This window comes from Mirounga leonina, unplaced genomic scaffold (assembly GCF_011800145.1).
Source record: "Mirounga leonina isolate KUSES-001 unplaced genomic scaffold, KU_Mleo_1.0 Mir_125, whole genome shotgun sequence".
In the NCBI taxonomy this organism is placed as follows: domain Eukaryota; kingdom Metazoa; phylum Chordata; class Mammalia; order Carnivora; family Phocidae; genus Mirounga; species Mirounga leonina.
The window spans coordinates 6,641,455-6,667,405 of NW_023270305.1; the positions used below are offsets into that span (position 1 = coordinate 6,641,455).

The 25,951-nt window shown below is 42.6% G+C and overlaps 1 long non-coding RNA gene across 1 annotated transcript in view; it reads left to right on the forward strand.

The window, feature by feature from the left end:
- Positions 1–757: 757 nt before the first annotated feature.
- LOC118007615 overlaps positions 758–25,951 on the forward strand; it is a 117,193-nt gene continuing 91,999 nt past the window's right edge. The window contains exons 1-2 of the long non-coding RNA XR_004678440.1: positions 758–949; positions 3,220–3,264. This is a non-coding gene — a long non-coding RNA (uncharacterized LOC118007615). The remainder of the gene's footprint in view (positions 950–3,219; positions 3,265–25,951) is intronic.

Consider the following 25,951-nt stretch of genomic DNA (forward strand, 5'->3'; position numbering starts at 1 on the left):
GGTCAGAGGGAGAAGCAGACTCCCTGCCAAGCAGGGAGCCCGATGCGGGACTCGATCCCGGGACTCTAGGATCATGACCTGAGACGAAGGCAGTCGCTTAACCAACTGAGCCACCCAGGCACCCCGACCTGGGATTTATTTTTAACTTTACTTCTATTTTGATGCCTCTAGATTTCAGTCTTATCATCTATAATAATAATGGCAATCAAGTGCTGCTACTTATTGAGTAATAGTAATTACTGCCTTTTCCTGAGAGACAGTAGAGTGTAGAGACTGTGAACACAGACTCTGGAGCTCTTGAATCCTGGCACCCCGTTCACTAGCTTGTGACCTTGGGCAAGTCACTGAAACTCTCTGGGCCTCAGGCTCCTTACTTCAAAAAGGAGGATCATGACTTTATTGAGTTAATAGTTATGATATATTTGGGACAGCGCCTGGCACATAAAGAGGTGCTATTTTAGAGTGTGTTAAAAAAATAAATAAATCTTTGTTTTCTTAGTAAAGCTAGGTCCTTTATGTCTGCTATAATTACTAGAGTGGCAATTATACTATACTATATAATTACAAACGACACATTAGGCTTCATCCTTTCTGTGCACTGTCATTTAATGCTAATGTCAATGCTACAAGGAAATTATTGCTATCCCAAATTTTGGGCTTGAAGAGACAAGATTCATAGAGCTTAACTAAGTTGTTCAGTATCACACAGTTAGTAAATAAAGGAGCCAGAATTACTCCAAGTCTTCTTATGTAAAGTCTTTGCCAGATCTAAGGTCCTGGATTTGATCAGTTATTGCCAGATGTAAATGATCCCAGTTAAGGATTTAATGTGGGCCTGTCTCTTGGCTCTGTCCCTGACTTATGTGGGACTTTGGACAAATGGCCCCGCTCTTCCACTCTTTAGGCATCTCATGTAGGATGGTGATGACGCTCAGCCATCATGCAAGGGGTAAGTGAACATCTGTTGGTTTTAGCTTGTGCTGTGTCTGTCACCCCAGTTCTGGGAATAGCAGCTTCATTTTCCTTTGGGAAACCACACCCTCTCTCTGACTCTCATTCCCATGCTTTGGGTGCAGCTGACCTCACCCGCCTGGCTCTGGTTTGGGGCATGTGACCTTCCCGTGATTGATTGGAGTACCATATCTCTCCAGTCAGAGGGATCACTGCAGAATGAGCGCATGCAAATGTTTTTTGCAAGACCTCTGCCTCTATAAACAATTTGGTTAAAGGTATACTAAGCACGGGCTCATGTTAGATACAGTGATTTATTAATGAAAATTTAGAATGATGGGAGAGAAAGGGTACTTACATATTTGTTATTATCCAATCAGGACATGTGAAGATTCTTCAGTTTCCAAGCACCATCTAGTTCTGTTCTGGTCCAGAACCAACTCTTCACGTTCTTCTTTGTGGAGAATGCCATTCCAGGCTAACTCTGTACCTTCTCCTGATGAGAAAAAGATAGCAATGCAGTTGTTACTCACAATGCCATTGCTCTTCACAATCTGCTTATATTGAAACAACACAGAACTTCTCATCACTGCAGTTTCCTTTTTTTCTCTCTGAAGTTGCCTAACATCATTTATTTAAGGGTGGTTCTACCATTACTCATGACACTGTGTCACCCATCCATTGTGCTCTTTCCAAACACTGACTCTCAGTGACTCTCTCAAAGCTTGTTACTGTGCTTTGTTGATGATGACCATCCATGCAAGTCTTCCCCAGAGCATGCAGAAAAATGTAATCAGTAATCTGAATTTTGGTCATGTAAAATTTGCTGTTTAGAATCTTATAAATGCAGGATGACATATCTTCCAACCGTGTCTTTTCTTGAATTCTTTAGTCCATAATCACTGCAGTCCTAGAGTGTGAGCTCTTTCAATGTGGACCATACCTTTGCCTTCCACACGTGGTCGTCAGTAATGATAGGTGAGGGGACTGTGGGCCAAGCAGGAAGAGCAGTTCCATTCACTCAAAGAATGACCTTCCTTCACCCTGCCTTGCTAGAGAAACCAACTACAACTAATCTGGGAGAGCACAATGTTACCACATTGATCAGGGGCAAGAAAGGATATTGATTAAAGTATCAGTTGACATTGTGCAACAATAGTCTGGAAAGTCCTCGGAGGAAATGCGTACCTCCGTTGCTTGCCACATGGTCTAGAGCCTGTGCAGGGGGTGGGCTCCTCCCCTGAGTACCAGAGTTAGGGAGTCAGGGATTGCAGTGGTTGGGAAAGAGGGTAAGTGTTGCTTGCTACCATCCCACTTCTCTTTGGGGTTGTAGACTACAGAAGCCATAGTAGAAACACAGATGCACAAGGGGTAGAACTCCAGCCAAGGGGTAGAACATCAGTAGCCAGAGCCCTGAACTTACCCTCTGTCTGATGTGAATGAGAGTCACCCCACATCACTGTGTCAGAACCATTCTGGGAGCCAATCCTCATGAAAGAAATACAGCACCAACCGGCAGAACAATCTGCCTGTCAGGCTGCTCTCTTGGAACAAGAGCTGGGACATAGTGTCCTTCCAGGACCCCATAGGCATGAGTCCTGGAGCTTCTCGGGGCCATGTGGTTGACCTGATACCTGAGGCAGAGCAGAGATCACCAAACTTTTATCATAAAGGGCCAGATATTAAGTATTTTGGGCTTTCAGGGCCATACCTCTATTGTGACTCTTCAACTCTGGTGGTGCAGTGTTGAAAGCAGCCAGAGACAACAGAAAATGAAGGATTTACAACAACAATCAGTGGGCTGGATTTGGTCCTCAGCAGGTGGTTTCCTGGCCCCTGAATACAGTGTTGGAGAGTGCCTTGCAGGGAACAAAGAGGGGTGGGCACTGCCAAGTGCTGATACAAACAAAAGACAAAGGAAAGTGGAAAAAGGAAAAAAAAACAATTAGTATTTTTTTCTTTATAAAATGGAGAATATAGAAAAGGTCATTCTAGAAAAAAATACAACAGCATATGCAAAGGGGCAAATGAAAAGGCAGGGTAAACATGGTGAACGGCGAGTAGCTTGGTGCAGTGGGAGCATGAGAACATCAGAGCGAGTTAGCACAGTGGGCTATAGGGCTGGCTACATGCTGCGATTTTCTTAGGGTTAAATGAGCAAATAGATGTGAACATGTTTTCACAAACTGTAAAAATGTCATCATATTGCTTACTAATTTAAAGGCCTGATAGGCTATGCTAATGAATTTTTATTTTTTCCCCCTCTAGGTCTTTGGAGAGCCACATAAGGTGTTTCTTGCCTGCAGTCACATGGTGAGATTTGCATTTTAGGAAGGTCACCTGATGCCCTGTGGAGGATGGCTCAGAGGGGGTGGACTGAGGCAGGAGGGCTGATAAAGGGGCTGTAATTTGAGTGAGAGATGGTATGATAGTTAATTTCATGTGTCAGCTTGGCTGGAGCAGGGTAATCAGATATGTGCTCAAACTTTATTCTGGATGTTTCTGTGAGGGCATTTCTGGATGAGATTGACATTGAAATTGGTAGACTTTGACTAAGTAGATTGCCCTCTATCATGTGAGTGGGCCTTTTCTAATCAGGCCTACATAACAAATGATTGACCTCCCTGAGCCAGAAAGAATTTGACCAGCAGATGGCCTCTGACCTTGAATCAGGACATTGGTGCTGCTCTGGTTCTCCAGCCTGCTGGTCCACCCCCAGGTTTTGAACTTGCCCACATCCATGATAGCAAGAGCCAATTCCTTAAAATAAATCTCTCTCTCTCTCTCTCTCTGTACACATCTATTGGTTCTGTTTTTCTGGAGAATTGTGACTAACACAGATGGTAGAACCTGCACCAGAGCAGTGGCCATGGGGTTGGAGAGAAGAGTAAGAACTGAAGAGCTAGTTAGGAGATTAAATTGGCCTCATTTAATGATATTTTGGGCGTGGGCAGAAAGACAGTAAGAGAAGTTTCAGTGGTGATTGAGTGTTTCCTTAGGTGGGCTGCTGGATGGATTCGGATGTTCTGTATCAAGAGAAGAAATCCAGTCTATATGGGGTGCTGACCCGCAATGGTGCACATGGATGGAATCAAGGAAAGTGGGTGGGAGCCTAGGGTGGGCTGGGTGCGTCCTGACTAGGGCAATACAAGCCCATGAGGGTGGGTGGGCAACAGGAAGTCTGTGAAAAGGGCCAGATCTTCTGATTTCCATTTCCTTGGCTCGTTTGTGGGCCGATCATTGTAGAGCCCTGTGACCTGGCCGGTCAGGAGCATTAGTGTCGTGGATGTAGGGCTCCACAGATGTAGTAGGGCCTCTCTAATTTCCATGGTTATCCTAGGAAGGGTCTTTGTCTTGATGAATAAAATTATTTAAAATATACAATTTTACCAGCTGTTGTCTGTTTCAAAAGGATTAGAACCTGGTGGACATTACTGACCAACTTTGTCCCCTCGAGATGGATTTATCTCCCTTACTTACAGTAAGTGGTTGAGGGCCAGACTCTGGAGCCTGTCAGCCTGGGTTCACTCTCTCCTCTGCCAGGGCGAGCATGGTGACATTGGGCAAATGGCTTCCACTTTCTGGGCTCCAGTTCCTCAACTGTACTATCACTATCCTCATAGGCTTATTTGGGGTCTAAAGGGGATAATGCATGTGACCCACTTGAAACAGTGCCCGGCATGTAACAAGCACTGTGTAAATATCATGGCAGAGTACCGAAGGCACCAGGAGAGAGGGGTTCCAACTTGTGGGCTTTCAGACTCCATGATTTGTGTTCTCCTTCTCATTTCTTCTTCTTAGCTGGTAGTCACTGCTGGACCGACATCTGATCCCCAGAATACTGCCAAGAAAGGGGATTTCAGAGGCCTAAGGTTCTGATGGGGGGTGACCTTTGAATCTCAAATTTCTGATCTTTCTTTGGGTCAGAATTATGATTTCTGCTGGAGCAGAACACTGTCATTCAAAGACTTTTGGCCCTTTCTGTTGGTTATTTTAAGCAAGTGGTAAATTTCTCTTTAATTACTAATACACAGAAAGGGTATGGTGAGTCAGCTCCTGGCTGGAAAGGTGCCCATAGGCTGTCGCCTGTTCTGACGCGCTTGCGGTTGGTGGGCATCACAGGCATGAATGGGGAGATGGGAGTTCCGATTTTTAAACGATAGATGGTTTATAGGAGGAAAAACCCCCACAATCCTGGTTTAGTGTTTTTCAGGGATTTTCCTTTGAAATGAAAACCAGGTTCTGGTTACCAAAGCAAGGTGGCTATTCTCTTAGACATTAAGAATAGCAGGTGCCGGGACGCCTGGGTGGCTCAGTCGGTTAAGCGTCTGCCTTCGGCTCAGGTCATGATCCCAGGGTCCTGGGATCGAGTCCCGTATCGGGCTCCCTGCTTAGCGGGGAGCCTGCTTCTCTTTCTGCCTCTGTCTCTCTCTCTCTGTCTCTCATGAATAAATAAATAAATAAATCTTTAAAAAAAAAAAAGAATAGCAGGTGCCAAGTGATGTGTGTAGGGGTATGTGTGTATGCACACACTACAAGCATTTGAAACATACCCCGTGACCTGTGCATCACAGAAAACTGACATATCACTCATGGTCCCAAAGTCTGATTTGGGTCCTATACAAAAAATAAAGGAAAATACTTTCTGGAGGCTAGATTGCCTCTGACGCATGTGTGTGGTGGGGTGGCAGGGGGTGGGGAGGCGTCTGTGCTGGTAGGGAACCTGGAATAAAGAATCATCCAGAAATGTTCTGAGAGGTGTGGGGGATTCATATTAAGAACATGGTTGGGGTTGGAGGCGCCTGGGTGGCTCAGTCGGTTAAGTGTCTGCCCTCAGCTCAGGTTATGATTCCAGGGTCCTGGGATTGAGCCTGCTTCTGCCCCTCCCCCCTGCTCATGCTCGCTCGCTTGTGCTCTCTTTCTCTTTCTCTGTCTTAAATAAATAAATAAAATATATCTTTTTAAAAGATTTTATTTATTTATTTGACAGAGAGATAGCAAAAGCAGGAACACAAGCAGGGGGAGTGGGAGAGGGAGAAGCAGGCTTCCCGCTGAGCAGGGAGCCCGACGTGGGGCTCAATCCCAGGACCCTGGGATCATGACCTGAGCCGAAGGCAGACACGTAACGACTGAGCCACCCAGGCGCCCCTAAATAAATAAAATATTAAAAAAAAAGAAAAAAAGAACATGGTTGGGGCAGCTGGGTGGCTCAGTCTGTTAAGCTTCCGACTCTTGGTTTTGGCTCAGGTCATGATCTCAAGTGTCCTGGGATCCAGCCCCGAGTTGGGCTCCACGCTCAGTGCAGTCTGCTTGGGATTCTCTCTCTCTCTCTCTCTCTCTCCCTCTGCCCCTCCCCCCACTCACCTGCTCTCTTTCAAATAAATAAACAAATCTTAAAAAAAAAAAAAAAAAAGGAACACAGTTATGATGCTTTGAATATCCAGTGAGACAGGAAGGCACAGACAAGACTCCTGTAACATACTGAGAATAAGACAGGAGGCAATAAATGAGTCCCAGGAAAAAAGATACATAAGAATGCAGGGAAAGGACAGAAGGAGAAGGAAGAGACAGCTTCCAGGAAGAAGTAAAGTAGAAGGTGAATCTTGGAGCCTGCCTTATGCAGTGTTTTGAGCATTTACTTATCAGCAAAGTTAACCGGGCAGGAGAAAAAATGTTTGCATTTTTCTAAATGGCTTTCCCCTGCCCAACTGCAGGCCACATGATGCCACCCATTGGTTGAAACTGGGATTGTAAACATTCTCCAAGTGGAGCCGAATGTAATAAAACAATGGAAAAATGTTAGGTTCTATACTGCCCAAGCTAGAGTTTGCACCAATTCTATATTAGTATTTACATTTAGAATAAAGGAAAAAGCCTCTGCTTGCCAACATTGCATAAGCAGATTTAAAGTACCTAACATATTTTACTGAACACAGATACAGATGTGCATAAAGCAGCTGCGATGTATTTTTCTCCCCTGGATTAAGGATTGAATGCTAATTGTCAGTTCAGTTTCTGGAAAATATGGTAGTTTATTATCTTAGCAAATTTTCAGGCTAAATTCATTTCCTTTCATCTCCTCTGTCCTTCAGAAACAACCTGCCCTGCTTATATTAGATGGGTTGAACTGAAATCCATTGATTGCAGATTGACTGGTTTTAGAATAAATCTTGCAATATCTCAGGATTTTCATTGGTTTTAAATATTAATGCTTTGGCTACTTGAAAACCATAAAAACATTCTGGGCTGTGGTAGAAAATGCAAAATATGACATCTTTAAGATGATTTTGTGTGCTTTTGCATGTGTGCATGTGTGTTAAGTGCTAAGCTCAAAATTGTGGTCTCATTTTATTATTATTATTATCCAAGGTTTCTACATTCCCAGTACAGATCTTAAATAATACCCCTGTAGCATTTATAAACATTGAAAATCTCTTTGAAAGGACATTTATAGGGCGCCTGGGTGGCTCAGTTGGTTGAGCGTCTGCCTTCAGCTCAGGTCATGATCCCGGGGTCCTGGGATTGAGTCCTGCATTGGGCTCCCTGCTCAGTGGGGAGTATGCTTCTCCCTCTGCCTCCCTCCCTCCCAACTTGTGCTCTCTCTCTTCGCTCTCTCTCTCTCTCAAATAAATAAATAAAAATCTTTAAAAAAAAAAGAAAGGACATTTATAATTCCCATTCAACAAAGACTGAAGTAACATTAATCTCTCCTTGCCCAAATCCTTAATTTGTCCTTTTTTTCACTCAATCTATTCAATGAAATCAGAGGCTGGCAGCTACAGAGAAACCGAAGCATAGATTTCGAGGGTTTGGGAACATTGAACATTTAGATTTTCAATCTCCTGATGAACAAAGTGATTAAAATTTGACCTTGTAATGGCAAATGGGCAAAATATACACTTGAAATCTATACGTGAGGTTATCTCATAAATTATTCTATTTGAGAATAAGCTGAAAAAATATAGATGTATTCCAAACTTAAATATGATTCTGGTATTTAAGAAGAGCAAATATACTATAGAAGTAAAAAACACTAGAAGAAATTGAGCAAGGTTTAGAAAGGTGACTGGACATGTTTCAAAGCTCTCATTGGTATCTGTACTCTACTCCTCTCCTTCTCCCTATAGGCTGACTGTAAGTGTATCAATATTATGGGCTTCATTTTTCCTCTTATTTTGGCATTTTCTTGGAAAACAGACCTTAAAGTTTTTTTTGTTGTTGTTGTTGTTTTGTCTCATGGTTAAACCCTCAACCTCAGTGTAAAGAAATTTTCTCTTGGTCATGCCTGAATTGTTCAATATTATTGCCTGGTATTTCTGTATTTTCCTATACTTAAATATATTTTAATTGTGTGAGTGTATTTTAGAAAAATATACCACCTTTTTTGGCAGGTTGGGCTGGATAGACCTCCAGCTCTAGCATCAGGCAGGTCTGGGATCGGATCCCTTTCCAAGGAGGGGACGCCTAAGATCATCAGGAGACTCCAACCCTCTAGAAATCAGTTTCAGGAATAATAAGAAAAATAGTTCCCTCCTTGTGGAGTTCCTATGAGATTGAATATCATATTTGTAAAATGCTTGGCAAAGAGTGATAATGGTACTTTTAAAAAGAAAACTTACCATTCATAGTTGAGAAAATATCAACTCAGTTCATTTAAATTTATGTTCAATGAATGTTGCTGAGAGCTCGCTCAGAATTTTGTCCGTATCTCAGAAAAGTTGTGGTTTCTTCTTCTCATTGTACTTATTGGGTCTTTGTCTTATCATCAGTTTAGACTGTGAGCCTCTGACCAGCCAAAGCCTGTGACTTCACCACCTTAGTATCCATCACAGCCTGGCTTCCTGGTTTTCCGATGGGTCATCTGCCAAACACTGGTCCCAAAATACTCTCCTCGGGAAAAATGTTCCATGACCTAATAAGTTGGGGAGACGTTGCCTATCTGCTCTATCCCCCTTCAAGAGCTTTCCAGTTCCTATTAACTCATTGCCTGTGCTGCAAAGCCTGGTAATAAAGAAGCCCTAATTCGCTTTAACTCAGTGTTTCTCAAACTTATTAGACCGTGGAGAATCACCTTTGCTTTTTAATCACATCTCTTAATATTTAGAGTTACACTTCTCTTAAGGTGGCTCGTGCAGTGTTTGAAGAACAGGCCGACAGTAAATATGCTAGCACTATGTCTTATGTATTGATATAATGTTTCTCACATTACATTTTATATAAAATCTTATTCCTCACAGCTATCTGATTCTGTCCATATTAAATAGGTCTGATTTTTCTCATTAGTTTGGGAACCCCTGGGCTTCTGGAAAGAGAACTGAATTCCATATGCCAACTGTGCCAACCTAAATTAGAACTTTAATTAAAACAATAGCAATAAGTGTGAAGATGGTGTTCTTTTTTTCTGTTCTTTTAAAATGAATTGTGTTGGGTGAGGCTAACTTTGAAAAGTGAAATTCCATTTGGTGATAGATAAGGTGATTAAAGTTAAACAAAATATCCAACTCTCAGCCCATAAATGTTAGAGTAGCAACTGTTCTGATGGCTCAGAACAGTTAGGGGAACAATATGTATAAAGGTATTCCCATAAAGGTATAAAGGTATTCCCATAAAGGAGTATTCTAGAAAGCAAAAACTCAGCATGCTAAACACTACAACTTTTAAAAATCTCAACTATGATAAAAATACTTTCTAGTATTTTCTCATTCTTATTATTACCTCATAGAGAATAGAATTTGACCCATTCTTGACTCAGGAACAATGCCATGCCAGTATCCTCGCCAAAATACAAGTGTGTTCATTTTCAATATTACGCAATGAGAAGCTTAGAGCTTTTTTCTTTCTCCTCGAAATGGTCCTCTACTGCAGCTCTCTCTTTTTTTTTTTTTTTAAAGATTTTATTTATTTGACAGAGAGAGATATAGCGAGAGCAGGAACACAAGCAGGGGGAGTGGGAGAGGGAGAAGCAGGCTTCCCACCGAGCAGGGAGCCCCATGTGGGACTCGATCCCAGGACCCTGGGATCATGACCTGAGCCGAAGGCAGACGCTTAACGACTGAGCCACCCAGGCGCCCCTACTGCAGCTCTCTTATTTATCTGTGATTAGCACTCTCCCTCCGTTGCCAAGGTGCATTTCTCAGAAGCTCTCCCCACTTGTACATTTTTTCCCCATCAACTGGATCCTGTCCCCAACTGACTTCTAATCTGAAGATAATGGAGAAATCAGATAAACAGTTAAGCCAGCATCTTTTTTTGGCTATCATCTGTAAATGAATAAGTTTATGTGAGAATCTGAAAAATGGCTTCATATCAATTACTATCAATTTTTGTTAACACCTAGGGTGGCATTAAAACCTTATTCCCTGGTAAGTTTGAGGTTCTATAAAAAGTTTCATAGCTTTGTGATAGCTATTTTCCCATTTGTAATTCATGTACCTATGACTTGACTCATTCAGTAAAGAGTTAAGGTGTTAATTTCTGTCAGGCCTTGGGATAAACACTGTGTTGCTGGTTTCTGAGAAGGCCTAATTGATAGCACCTCTTTCTTCTTCAAAAAATTCTTCATCAACTGAAATTAAAAGTCAGGGCTCAAAATAATCACTTTTTTTTTTAAAGATTTATTTATTTATTTATTTGAGAGAGAGAGAATGAGAGAGAGCACATGAAAGGGGGGAGGGCCAGAGGGAGAAGCAGACTCCCTGCTGAGCAGGGAGCCTGATGTGGGACTCGATCCAGGGACTCCAGGATCATGACCTGAGCCGAAGGCAGTCGTTTAACCAACTGAGCCACCCAGGCGCCCTCAAAATAATCACTTTTGTTGTCGATAAGCCTAGACAGGAAAGCAGAGTTTAGACCTGCAACCCTAATCTGGTTCCTGCCTCTGCTCCTCCCCCACTGAATTCACCCACTTGGCACGGATAGAGTATCCACCCAGGAACTGCATGCTGGTCCTCCCACCCCTCCACCCAGGTGGTTACTCATCAGTTTATGTGATTTTAGGCTAAAATAATAATAGTTACCAATTATTAGCAGCTGCAGTGGGCCCAACATGGCATTAGACCTTAACACACACCATACCATGTCTAATTCTCACAGCTCTGTGAAGTGTTTTTATAGAGAAAGAAATCAAGGCTAGGAAAGAAGTGATTTGCCAAGCTCTGTCAATTAGTCAAAGGTAGAGTGGGAATTTAAGTGTGATTTTGCATGATTCCAACACTTAGACTCTTCTGAGCTCTCAGAGAGTGATCAAAGTTCCAGATTTCTCCACTGCAGTCCCCTGAATGCAAGCAAACTGCACTCATCCTCACCGTGATGCCATTAGTTTTCCCTTTCCTCTTCAGGACTTGTCCTGTGCATACTTAATTCTGCCGGGTCACAAAGTTCCAGTTGCTATTTTTACAAAGACTCGAATAGCTTAGCAGAGTCCTGCTCAGCACCCATTTGATGAGTCAGAGAATGCTGTCCTTCACAGCATTATGGTCGATACAAGAAAAACGTATTTGGTAGAGGAAAAAATAACATCAATGCAACCACTAAGCAAATAGAATACATTACAGATTGCACATGGAGAGCAAGTCATAAGAATGCTCTTCACTGAAGGTCTTTAGGAGGTAGAGGGGGAGAAGAGGGGTAACAAGAAGCATTTACTTCCCAGGAGAGAGATATCTTTGTTAATTATTTATTCCCCAATTCCCTTGTGGAATTACCTTTGTCATTTCTGTAGCTGCCATTGCCATCTCTTGATGTTCTCTTTTTCTCATTTTTGAGCCCTAAGTCACCAGCGCTGGCTCTCCAAATGCCTCTTTACGCCCAACTCTGGGTTAGCGCTCCCTTTAGTGGTAGCTCAATGAATCTCCCATAATTACCCTTGGTTATGAAACCTATGGCCAAATCACAGAAGAGCTTTCCCTTACCTATTTTTGAAATAGTCTTTATTTATATAACCTTAATGACCAGGACAATAGCTATAAAGTCTATCAACCATGATTTATTTATCAATTATTTCAATTATTTTTTACAATTATTAAAAACAATTTTCCACTGGACATATTAATGCACATATTTAGGTTAAATTCCCAGTAGTTGAATTTTGAGGGCAGAGGATCCCATCTATTATGGTCGAGAAGGTGGCCCTCCAAATTCATATGTTGAAGTCCCAACCCTCAGTACTTCAGAATGTAACAGTATTTGGAGATAGGATCTTCAAAGAGGTAATTCAGTTTAAATGAGGTCATTAGAGTAGGTTCTAATCCCACATGAGTGGTATCTTGATGAGAGGAGGAAGAGGTAACAGGGATGTGCAAGCACAGAGGGATGACCATGTGAAGTGGCTATCTGCAAGCTAAGGAGAGAAGCCTCAGCTGAAGTCAACCTGTCTACACCTGGATCTTCAACCTCCAGCCTCCAGAACTGTAAGAAAACCAAACTCTGTCCTTTAAGCCATAAAGTCTGTGGTATTTTGCTATGGCAGCTCTAGAAAACGAATTCACCATCCCCCATTAGACTCAACTCATGAATTCTCACCTTTCTCTTCATATTAAGTTGAATTATTTTTAAAGGGGTTTTTGAAGGATTATAACATAGTTTCACTAACATTGGGTTTCCTATTTATGTTTTTAGGTGTCAAATGATATCTCACTTTAAATTGGCATTTCTCAGGGTACCTGGGTGGCTCAGTCAGTTGAGCAACTGACTCTTGGTTTCAGCTCAGGTCATGATCTCAGGGTCATGGCATCGAGCCCTATGTTGGACTCTGTGCTTGTCCCTCTCCCTCTGTTCCTCCCCCCCCACTCTCTCTCTCTCAAACAAACAAATAAATAAAATCTTAAATAAATAAATTTACTTGTATTTCTCTGGTAATTAGAAGTAGACCATTGCCTGTGTTTGCCTACCATTTGTTCTTTGTCAGGGATGAATTATATATTCATATATTTTTCTGGTTAGTCTCTGAGGATCCAGACATTTGGGTATGAGCTAGATGAGTCAGTCTAGACAGAGTGATTTCTCTTTATAGAATTTAGTACTAACATTTCACTGGTCACATTTACCTGCTGTTCATCTAGCAAGACCTTGATTAGTCCTAGACTAATGTCTGTCATTCATCTATATTCTATTATTTAATTTATCACACTATATTCTACTGTCAGCTCTGTGTCTGTCTCTAGCACAGGATTACAAGAGAAAATGGGAAGTGTCTGGGATATATAGTAGACACTCAAAATTGTTGTGGGAAGAGAAAATTTCCTAGAGAAGATCTCCGACATGGGGCTGAGACCCCCTGACACCTTCCAGCAAAGATTTGTCTTTGTCACGAGAAGCAGATGAGATTACCTGACACTTTGCTCTGCATTGAGAGAAGAGAACTTTCGAGAAATCTATAGATTTCTAAAGAAGACGGGAGAAACCCTCTCCACCAATGTTTGGAACAGAGTGTAAGAATATTGTACACAGTTGAATCACATCACATGGTCTTTGTTTTAGCCTTGAGTGAAAAAACAAATGGGGTCAGAACATTCACCTCCTGGGAAGGGGTGACCTCAGTTGTTGGGGCAGGGTGTAGCTGAAGTCCATGGCAGTCTTTTTGCCATCTAGCACCAGTCCTGGGTGAGCTGGTGTCATAGCAGTTTCGGGACCCCAAAACTATTTTGAGGGGTGCAGACAGCTACCCTTGGGCAGGGAGCTAACACATTGTGATTAGTACCCAGACTCCTCTGAAGTTAAAAGGGAACATAGGCTGAGTCAGACCCCTTAACACATCTCACTCTCTGCATACATTAAGATTAGATGTTTTTTGTCTTTACTTTCTAACAGCAGTATTAGATTTACAACAAAATCGAGGGAAAGGTATAGAGATTTCCTTTACACCTCCTGGCCCCACACAGTCATTAGCTTTTTCCCTTATCAACATCACTCCCTGGAATGGTACATTCCATTTCCTTAATAGACACAGGCCTACTCAGAGCATCTAGTTCATCTGGGAGTTTTGGAAGAATCTGTCTTTCAAATAATTGGTCCATTTCATCGAGCTTACCAAATTTGGGGGCATAGAGTTATTCAAAGATTCGGTTCTTATAGAGATCAGAATAACCAAAGTGTGGTCTTACCTGGAGAGGAGCAGGAGAAGAGGCAGCCTGGTTCGGTTTGGCATCTTCCACTGGGTAAGCACTTAGGAAATGTTAGGTAAATGAGTGGATTTAGGGGAGAAGTCTCAATGCAGATATATCCGTAGTCAGCTGTTTGGATTTTTTGCCCGATTGACCAAAGTTATAAAGTCTTAAAACAAACTGACCAAAATTTTTCTTTCCGTTTTCTTTTCTTGCTTCAAAATTAAGAAAGCTGCCCGTTTAAAGATCTGACATATATACAGTTCTGTGCCTGGTGGTTTTTCTACCATTGTTTTGTTTTGTTTTGTTTTTAATTTTTTTTTTTTAAGATTTTATTTATTTGTGAGAGAGAGAATGAGAGACAGAGAGCATGAGAGGGAGGAGGGTCAGAGGGAGAAGCAGACCCCCAGCTGAGCAGAGAGCCCAATGCGGGACTCGATCCCAGGACTCCAGGATCATGACCTGAGCCGAAGGCAGTCGCTTAACCAACTGAGCCACCCAGGCGCCCTCTACCATTGTTTTATATATGATTATTTAATGCAGCTGGAGTTAATCTTAGTGTGTGGCAACAGCCATCATTCTTCTTGAGCAGGAAAACAGAATATTCTCTCCTGTTACTGTCATGCCTGTTGTGAAAGAAATCAGTAATTTTATGTCCTGCTAGCAAAGTTCTGTGAAGCACTATGTTTTCTTTTTGTTGCTGTTAGAACTTCAAGTTCCTCCTGGAAGCTTTTTTTTTTTTTTTTTTAAGATTTTATTTATTTATTTATTTGAGAGAGAGCAAGAGTGAGAGAGAGAGCATGAGTGGGTGAAGGGCAGAGGGAGAAGCAGGATCCCCGCTGAGCAGGGAGTCCGATGCGGGGCTCGATCCTGGGACTCCGGGATCATGACCTGAGCCGAAGGCAGAGGCTTAACTGACTGAGCCACCCAGCCACCCCATCTTCCTGGAAGCTTTTTAATGTCCATCTGCTATGGACTGAATTATGTTTCCGCCCCCAAATTCATCTATTGTAGCCTTACCCGCCAATGTGATGGTATTTGAAGATGGGGCCTTTGGGCGGTAATTAGGATTAGGTGAGGTCATGAGAGTGGAGCCCTCTGATGGAATTAGTACTGTTTTAAGAAGAGACCAGAGAGCTTGTTGTCTCTCTCTCCACCGAGAGAAGATACAGTGAAAAAGGCAGCCACAGGCCAGGAAGAGAAAACTCACCACACCCCAACCCTGCTGGCACCCTAGTCTTGGACTTCCAGCCTCCAGAACTATGAGAAAATAAATTTCTGTTGCCGAAGCTCCCAGTTTATGGCATTTTGTTACAGCAGCCTGAACGAATGCATCATGTGTTATGCAACTTGATACAACAGCCATCTCCTCTTGTGATGAAAGCCCCTCTATCCCCCTTTGGACACCTCAGTTTATGTGGTTTGTGAGGACCCGACCTCATCTTGGGCTCAAGGAGTGGGCAGGAGCTCAGAACTGGCAAATGCCTTTGTTGCTGCCATGGCAAAAGATGCATTTTTCCTTCTGGGTTGCTAGGCCAGTAGGAAGTAAGATGAGGATTGACCCTGGGAAATCTTTGCCATTTCTTAGGGCATCCTGCCTGAGATTAAAGCTAGTATAATGGGAGCAGAACTGAGGACAGATGTCTGAGATATCATCTGAGCACCCAGATTCAGGAATGTACGAGTCTTCTATTGGACTCTTTCCATTTCAAGAGCCAATAGATTTTTCTATGGAACAGAATCAGTTGCCATTGGGTTTCTGACACTAAACCTAAAAAACATCCTCATTAGTACAATTCTGGAAGATTTTATAAACTGTAATTAATTCTAGCTAATTTGATTTCTATTTAGTTGATGCAGATCCCAGAGGTGAAGCACAAAGGTTTTTGTTTTTGCAATCACTCTTATTTTATTTTATTTTTTAATTTTATTTTATTATGTTATGTTAGTCACCATACAATCACTCTTAAGGATCAGCAGGATGTCACTGCTCTGGAGCTTAGGCCAGTTGGATGTCTACTAGGCATTTCAGAATTAAATTACCAAGGCAGGATTCTTGCTTTCCATCCCAGAGGGATTCCTTCCTCTAGTATCTCTCCTCTCAATAAATGACATTTGTATTTCACCTCGCTGCTCAAGTACCACCTGCCATTTTTATTTTTCCTTTATCTTTATGCCTCTCATGTGATCTACTAGCAAATTCTTGTCAACTCACCTCCCAAGCATATTCCAAATCCTTCCTTCAAGTCATCCCTGTCTCTAGCTTACACTCCTGGAAAAGGCTTCCAAGTGGGCTTTCTGTTGCCCCAATGTGTTCTGCACAGAACACTCCCAGTGGTCTCTCTCTCTTTTTTTTTAAAGATTTATTTATTTATTTGAGAGAGTGAGAATGAGAGAGAGAGAGAGAGAGAGTACATGACGGGGGGAGGGTTAGAGGGAGAAGCAGGCTCCTCGCTGAGCAGGGAGCCCGATGCGGGACTCGATTCAGGGACTCCAGGATCATGACCTGAGTCGAAGGCAGTCGCTTAACCAACTGAGCCACCCAGGCGCCCCACTCCCAGTGGTCTCTTAACACACACATCAGAGCGGAGCTCACTCCCTACCCAGAACTCTCCAATGACTCCCCATTGCTTTGAAGATGAAATCCAGATTCTTTACCACACCTACAACGTCTCACATGATATGACCCCTAATTACGTCTCCAAATCCATCTTACGCCACTTCCTCCCCTACTCATTTATGCCCATCAGTGTGCTACCTAGTTCTTGAGGGCTTATTCCAAAGTTGTTATGACACATCAAACACAAACATTGAAAAGAATGCACAACGGCTCAGCATGGTCTATTTTTCACCTGATACCCACTCTGCTGGCGATTTCCAGAGAACAATGATGATGATGTATTAAACCTCTCATAGATCCCTGAGATCCTCTATTTTATTTGCATTTAACAATACCTGTAGTTAGAGATGAGTGTGTTACTATTGTCATTGTTGACAGAAGCCAAAAGCTGCTGCTGCTAAAGCTGATGTGGGGTTTTAACTTACCCGAAATGATAATGACCAGTCAACTCCCAGTGCCAAGACTGGAATGGAAGTCTCTTGTGCCTGGTCATTGACTTTCCTTCTGTTACTTTCTGCCAGTAATTAGGTTGGGGCCAGAACGACTCCATCCCTATAAACTCCTATCAGAATAAAAGATGTCCAAACATTCAATAAGGACTTTCTTGCAAGAGCTGCATGGACTAAGTACATGATGACAATGTCCTAAAACGTATAGACGCTGTCTGGACCTGTGTGGGCAGAAAGTGGCCTGCTCTCTGCACTTGGGGACAAATATCGAAGGAATTCTGTACCAGTGAACACTTACAAAGAAGACTTTAATAAAGGAATGTATAGAAATCAGAGAAACTTAACCATCTTTCTTATTACAATGAAAAATAAGTTTTGCAATAGGCTTCTTAGGAATGTACCTGCATGGGGATCAATGGGTACAAACCAGCGATGTGTCCTTGTACAGTTGCACATGATGGAGACTTACTGCTTCAAGGTTCAAGGCTTATTTCAGAAGAGCAATAAAAAAGGCAGGCAGGGGAGGGGAGGCATTCCAGGGGATACTCACTTCCGGGTGCTCATTGTCTTTCCTGCAAATAACTTGGACCTTCATGCTCCTGAAGGAGATCGTGTTTCTGTTTATTTAAAAACAACAACTATACATACATATATGTGTGGTTAAGCATCCTACAATCCACAGGACAGGCCCTCACAACAAAGAACTACATGGCTCAAAAATCGAGGTTTCAAATCCCTGTTTTAGAGAAATTCTTAGGTGGATCCAAATAAAACTGATACTATTCACTGTTTTTTTACCTAACTCTTAAATTGTATATGGTTAATCCTCTAGTAATGGGTAACAGGGAGCAATTTTAGGATTTCATAATTTGAGTAATGGTTTCCACAGGATATCAAGAATTATCTTAAACAAATGTCAATAATGACACTGTGATAAACCCTAGTCTAAATATATAAAAGCTGCCAGCCAAGCTAATATGCTTTCAAATAAAATTTGTTCTATTCGCCACCTTAAAAAACATATATAAAACCCCACCAGACCAAGAACATATTAGTGAGCAGAATGTCTGCAGTTGGCCACTTAGAAAAGCAAACTGTTTACCGTAGAGGTTGATAAAACTGCCATAAATTCTCAGAGTACACTTGTTTCTTTTTTCTTCATTGAAAAACCAAAAACAAATGAAAATGTTTTGACATTGTGTATATCAACTTTATAGTGGCTACAAATCTTAATCTCCTGAGTCAGTGACATGGGGAAAAATCGGGTTTGTAATAGGTATATCCAAGGCCATTAACTCTAACTGGGCTTCCCGGGAGTTCTGTCATTAGAAGTCAAAGAAAGCCCTTCCACTCCCTCCTTGCTGCAGACAAAGGCAGAAAGGCAGAGGCGAGCCAGTCCCCGTGTGCTCAGAGAGGCTCTCACCCAGAATGGCGGCAGCCTCCATGTCTGGGGGGGTGGGGTGGGGGTGGGGGAGTAAGGGGGATGGGACACCGACAGATGGAGGGATAGAGGCTGGTGGTGCCCTTGGCAGGTCATGGTGGGAAAACGATGAGGGAGGCAGGCAAGAGGCTGTCACCAGATTATAAATCACTGGTCTCCAGGGACTCGGAGTGACCCTTTTAGTACCTGCCTGTTCCCTCTTTCTCCGCAGGGCAGTGAGGCTGGATAGGCTGCTCTGATTGGCAAGGACCTTACAAACTACCCAGGAGGCTCCTGCTAAGCTAGCCCCAGGTAAAGGTAATACCAGTGTCAGTCTCCCTCGATCTCATCTTTATTGATCTCTAGTTCTCTTCCAACCAGATTTCAAAATACATCATTCCACTGTATTTTATTTTTTATTGTTTAAAAATTTTATTTATTTATGTATTTATGTATGTATGTATGTATTTATTTATTTAGAGAATGGAGGGAAGGACAGAGGGAGAGACTCTTTTAGCAGACTCCCTGCTGAGCGCGGAGCCCCACGTGGGGCTCCATCTCAGGACCCATGGGATCATGACCTGAACCAAAACCAAGAGCCTGATGCTTAACTGACTGAGCCACCCAAGTGCCCTTCCGCTGTATTTTAAAGACCACGTGGAACAATGAAAAACATATGTTTTTGACTTAAATGCTGACTCCAGCCCTTATTAACTCTTTATTCAGAGTTAATGAAGCCACCCACTTAAACTCTCTGAATTTCAGCTTCTAAAATAAAATTGTGGTTTCAGGAGATTTATTAAATATTCATTAAACCTTGAGTGTCTACCATGTACCAGACACTGTCTCCTGGGTACTGGGAGCCACTGTCCTCATACTGTTTACAGACTAGGGAGGGAGATAGACACTAGTCAAATAATCATATTAATGAATATATATTGAAGAGTGACAGGGCCCCACTTGTACAGCTGTGCAGGTTTTGCACTGTACAACTCCGGGGGGAGCTGTTTATATTATGGTCCATATGAATGATGTTCTGTGAAGTTGTGCAGTATGTAACCTGTATGACAGTACATGGCACTCAGTCTGAAATAAGGGCTCTGAGGGAAGGGAAACTGGCTCTATTAGAGAGTATAAAAAGGATAATTAATTTAGATTAATAAGTTGGAAAACACTTCTTTAAGGGACTACTACTTAAGATGCAAAAAAGTAGTAGTTTTATGCCTAACCTGGGCCGAGCATCTTATAGCATCTATAATATACTTTCATTTTGTGAGCACTCTTTCTGCTGATGGCATCTCTCCTGAGCCTTATTCCCCTGATTTGGGGTATCATTAGGTAGATTCCTGAGCAAGGCAGTCTCCAGAGCTAGGAAGAGCCTGGACCAGAGGCAGGTTATCAGAGATGAACTCAAGTACAGAATAAGTCCCACCTTTTGATGTCAGGGTGGATTTTTGGCGCCCCCAGACCCACTGTCTACCCTCCTCCACCCAGCATGGACTGCATCAGTGGGTCCCCTTGCCCTTTGGCTTCTAGATGCTGTGGGCCAAAGGTGACCTCCCCTACAGGAGGTTAAAAGGAGGAGAATGAGGTCAGACTATGCATTTTGGCTCTCATCCTACAAGGTTGCCCCAGGCTGGTCTGTGTTCTTTGACCAGTGGTTGCTGTTCTTTTCCAGATGTCCAACAATTATGACTGTCACTTTCTGAGATTTGGCATCACACATTCTTTCCAGCTGAGGGCTGGTAATAGTGCAGCATCCACCAGCCCTGGGTTACTGTACTCTCATCTGGGTTACTGTGGTTTCTCTTGCCTGTGACTTTGGAATAGTCCCTTCAAAGCAAAATCTCCTGAAATGATTTCATTTTGAGAGTGATACTCTGTCGAGAGTCTGACTGATATCAATGCCCTTCTACTTCCTCTCTTACTTCGACACAGATTTCAGGTTCTAACTCGAGCACTACCTTCTTCCTGGGGCACTTCCTACCACTCCCTCATCTCACTGCCACACACAGAATTATCTGGTCCATACTCTGACATGCCACCGCACCTAAGCTCTCCTCCACTGTGGTTTGTACTGGATTCTCTGGGAGTTACTTCTTGTACGTCTGGTTAATCCCTCCCTTTCCATACCGGACTGTGAGCTCTTCAAGGTTGGTGTGTATTTTACTCACCTCTGGTCTCTGGTGTTTTGCTTGCTGCCTGTTTTTTTGTGAGAGGGCTAAGGTCAGCCATGGGTTGCTGGCAAGGGTCACTGAAGTTTTATAGGATGCATCATCATCTTCTTAGAATTGCTACTTGTGACATTTAATCCATACAGGGCACTGTGTGTTGGTTTTTCTAACTCTGTTGAGAATCGTGGCGTGATAACATCTACATAATCAGGGAACAAGAGGAGGTGAGTTTGCTTAACAGGACTTCAAGAAAAACTCTGCCTTGATTTGCATTATGACTAGTAAACCCAATCAAGTCATGTCTTATCCATCACTGCGTATTAAGAATCTACTATTGCTACCAGCTGCATTCACCCTAGTAGGATGGCATGACTTTCAGATCAGAGTTTTTGGAAAGCTTACAAAGAGCCTTGGAGACAAAAAGTAAGCAGAGAAAAAACACTTTCCTCTTATATTGAGCTCACATATTGGGCAATAATACCAGCTCAAGAAGTCACAGAATCTCCCCCTCCTTCCTCCTTTACTTCCTTTCCTTATCCTTCCTAGCAGCAAAGGTCTGCAGCCTAAAATGCCAAAGTTTTATAGTAAATAAAAACTCTCTCTCTCTTCAGAATGTTCTCATGACAAGCAGAGACGTAGGAAGCCAAGGATGACACAGACTGAGTTTCTAACTGGTGATTTAACTTGGTTATTATTGAGAATCCAGAGCTTGTCTGACTCTCCATAGCATCACAGGCATCTGGGTGGTGGGGGCTGTTGTCCACAGCCCCTTTTTGGTCACTGTCTCCTGTCTTCTGTCATCTGTCCCTGTACTGCGGGGGTGGGGGGTGGTGGAGTAGAGACGGAGCAGTCTGCACAGCTGGAATCCTCCTGGTGACAGCACATGCCCCAGGGAACCCTGGTGCTAGTCAGGTCATCATATCCATGGACTCAGACGAGCTGATCCAATGACAAGACTGGGAACTTCCAGAGCAGAAGTATTCTGGGTCTCCACTGATGCTTCCCTCTTGGTGCTTTTTGTAAATTCCCCTCATCTTTCTTCTTTGGACTTTTTGATGAAAACTGCTGTCAGCAGAGCAATTTGATGTCCAAAGGAAGATGCTATTTGTGAAGCATTTTTCTTTTCTGAGTCGTTGGAATGGGAAATTCTTTTATGCTTGAAAACCTTTCATTTTTTTCCCCACGAACATAAAGTGGAAGCTGATGAATGTGTTAACTTTTCTGTTTCTGTGTCATTCCATCTGCCTTGCTCGCGATGACCACATCTAGCTTCAGATTCCACAGGCCGGGTGGGGCGGGTTGTGCACGAGGATAGTGCTGCACTGGGCACTAGATGCGGACCAGCAGGAGCCCAGGTGAGGAGCGCCTCGCCCTCCCTGCCCAAGCGTGCCTGCTCTGCATGAAGTGACTCTAGGGACTGAAAAGTGACAGGGCAGAAAGCACTTCCGGAAGGACTGCAGGACCACTGGGCACACCAGTCTCCCAAATCGCTTTCATTAGTACTTGTCTCCATAGCAACCCCATTCCAAACTCATTTAAATATATGAATAACACTAACGGGTTTGAAAATCATTTAGCTAAGCTACTATGTGCCTGGCGCCATGTTAAGCACTGTGGGTGGAATTCATAATTATTGTCCTCAGGAAGTTCAAGTCTAACTAGGAGATATGTACGCACACCCAGCAAGCACCTGGTGCCAGGGGAGCAAGGAGGAGGGTCTCCCAATCTCAGTTTGGCAGATGCTCCAGTGTAAATCCTCCCCACTGATGGCAGAGCTGCTAGGAGACAAGGTAGATGAGGGCAGTCAGGTGGATTATCTTATTCTCTTCCTCAGGTTTTAACTCTTTAGTTCAGTGAAATTGTCCTCAAAGGTTGACAAAAATAAAAGCCTAGGGGTGCCTGGGTGGAGCAGTTGGTTAAGCACCCGACTCTTGGTTTCAGTTCAGGTCGTGATCTCAGGGTCAAGAAATCGAGCCCCACATCGGGCTCCATGCTCAGCACGGAGTCTGCTTAAGACTCTCTCTTCCTCTCCCTGCCCCTTCTGCTTGTCCTCTCTCTCTCTAATAAATAAATAAATCTTTAAAAAAAAAAAAAAGCCTCCAGAGGCTTCTTATGAAAGTGTAGTCTGAGTGAAGACCAATATCTAAAATGGTGGCTATCTGTGTCTGAGCTTCAGGGAGGCGCTGGGGTGCATGGGCTTCTGGAGTGCAGGGACTGTGTTTTTTTGTATTCACAGAACCCATTGCGGTGCTTGGCACAGCATAGAAACTCAGCCACTTAACTATGTAATGACTTAATGAGTTAGGAGTTGAGTGATCTGAGTTCTAGCTGGATGGTTTTTGATCTATCACCTTTTCCTTATCTTGGTTTCCTCATCCGTGAAATGAAGGTTTGTGTTTAAAGAGCTCCAAAGTCACCCCCTGCTTTGATATTTTCTCAGTCCATAAGATAACATAAAACAAAACAGAAATCCACCCTCTCAGAAAGGAAAGGGTCCCAGGATGGCTGGCCATGCCCAGGAAGGGAAGAGCAGCTCTCTGAAGGGTGTGTGATACCAGCTGATGTCCTAAACTGAAATCAAATAAGCTCCAAGGCCAAGACATTTGACTGTGGAGAACTTGAGGTTGATTGAAGAGTTCAGAGATTAAATATTTAAGGTTAAAGATACATTTCCATTAAGGGGAGCTATATCCCTGTTACGCTCAAGAGGACTATTTTTTTTTCTTAAGTGCTTCTTGTTTAGTGTTCTTTGGAAATTAATCATTACAGTTGATTGAAAGGGTTCAAGGATGAAAATGGTATGCTGCATCCCTATTCCACTCACGTATTGGACAGAGGAACTGCTTCATGGCAAAAGTGATTGATGGGGAAAAGGCGGGACCACACCCACTCATTTCCTACCCATGCCCTGGGGTCAGTATGAAGGGCCACTCTGAATGGAGCACCTGTGTTACCCTCCAATGTTCACCCTTTAAAGAACTCACTGAAAATTCAGCCCAGAATTTTAATTTGAATCTCTGCTGACATTTGAAGAGCTCTGGAAGACAAGAGCCATTTCTCGGATGTTGTTTTCAGTTTTCTAGATTGGGGCATGTAGGGACATGAATTTGAAGTTTTGTCGAAAATTAGGTGATGAACATAGTAAGAAAAAGGAAAGCGGGATGCTGGATAAAGTAAAAAAAAAATCACTCATTAGGAATCGTGCAGAAGTTGTCCCGTATGATAACTGATACGGGAGATGTCGTCCTAAAAATGTATTTTTCGGGGACAGAACATATCACGCCTGGAGAGAAAGAATTAGTAGAAAAGACAGTGAAGGGCTTTGGAAAGAACTGGGAATCAGGATAGGATTTTAATCCTGGAGGACAGGAAGGTCAAGGCATGCATCGATTTGGAGAAGAATAAAGAAAATGGCCTAATAAGCTGGGCAAATGAACTGTTTCCACTGCACTCCATAGCAAATACCCGTGCACTTGACTGTATCCTGTACCCTGTCAACCCCCTGCTTGCCTCCAGTATTAATCCCCGAAGCTGGCGCAGGCTGAAGTGGAAGCCAACTAGTTTCATCTTTTAAGGGTATGGGGGTCAAGGATCCTGACAGACCATTGTAATACCAGTATACTCAGGAAAGTTCTATCTCTAAACATTCCTTGTTTTCAAGGTTTTCAGAAATGTGAGCATTTTGAAATTCTTTAGAAAAGGATGAATGAAGCTCTGAGGCTCTGCAATCGTTAAATCCATTTCAATTTCAAGTGAAATAATTCCTCAGATGAGAGGAAGGTTTTAGTTCTCAGGTCAGGTGGTCATTAGCTAAGCTATTGTCCATCTGCTAACTTCAAACTTATCGACTTCTTTTGGGAAATGAAAATAAAAAGCAGAATTTTCAAAGAGAGACCAGAATGAATTTCATGTCCTGCCAGCCATAAAAGATGCCATTTGAACGTATGAATAATAAATAGAAGGGTTTTCACTTGGACTTAATTTTCTTGGCTGCCACCAAACTTCCATACAAAACAAATAACCATTAACTTATATGCTGGTGATCTCTCAGGACACATTGAAAAATGCAACGGGAACTCTCGATGACGTCAGGAATCACTTTTAGTGTGAAATGAGACTTATAATTCCTTAATTATTGAGTTTTTTACCTTTATAAAAAATCTCCAAGTGTAGAGAAATGCCGGAAAGCTTCCTGTAGGAGAGCATGTGCTGATTCAAATAAAGGAAATGGACACAGGGGAGAGAAAGTCTTCTTACCTAATTCTTCAAACTGCAATTTTACCCAGGGTTCTAAGGGAGGGAAGGGGGGTTAGGAAAACATCCGAGATGGGTTCTGGTGATGCTTTTAATAGCTGTGAGGTTTTATCGAGTCTTCTCTCCTCATTGACAATATTATAAAACCTACTTACAGAATTATTTTGAAAATAAATAAGTGAATACAAAGGTACATTGTTAAACTATCAAAATGTGAATATTCTTAAGTTTAAATCCAACTCGTTATATATTAGATTGTCTACATTAAAATGTGAGGGTACAACTGTGTTTTCTGGAATTAAGGAGAGTCTGGGTCTATCAGGATACTTCACTGATGCAGAAGTTGTCAGGAAAAGAGAACCTGTTTCATAGGGCAATAGAGGTTTCTCACTTTCTTTTATCGTACTTTCTTTTGTTTGTTTCTTCATTTTAAAATTGTGCCACATGAATGAGACAGGAGCCATTATTTTTCCCTTTTCTTTGAATGTAAGGGAGAGTAGGATGGTGTGGACTGTGAGCTGAAGAACCCTGGCCAGGGCCAAGGGCAGTGGCCATCCTTACATACCACCTCTCAGGAATAAGGAGACAGGTCCTCACCATAAAATACCTCTTGGGTCTGATCTTTGTGACTGTCAGAATTCAAGGAGCATGACCAGCCTTGGCATTGATCGAATTTGTACTTCATTTTTTTTTTTAAGATTTTATTTATTTATATGACAGAGAGAGAGAACGCGCACACAAGTGGGGAAGTGGTGGGGGAGGGGGGAGAGGGAGAGGGAGAAGCAGACTCCCTGCTAAGCAGAGAGCCCTACGTGGGGCTCGATCCCAGGATCCTGGGATCATGACCTGAGCCAAAGGCAGACGCTTAACTGACTGAGCCATCTGGGTGCCCCTGTACTTCAGTTTCCAGACTATAAACTCAGATCCATAAACGTGTGTCTTTATGTTTGGAATTTTGGGCAACGTTTAAAAACATGTTTTAA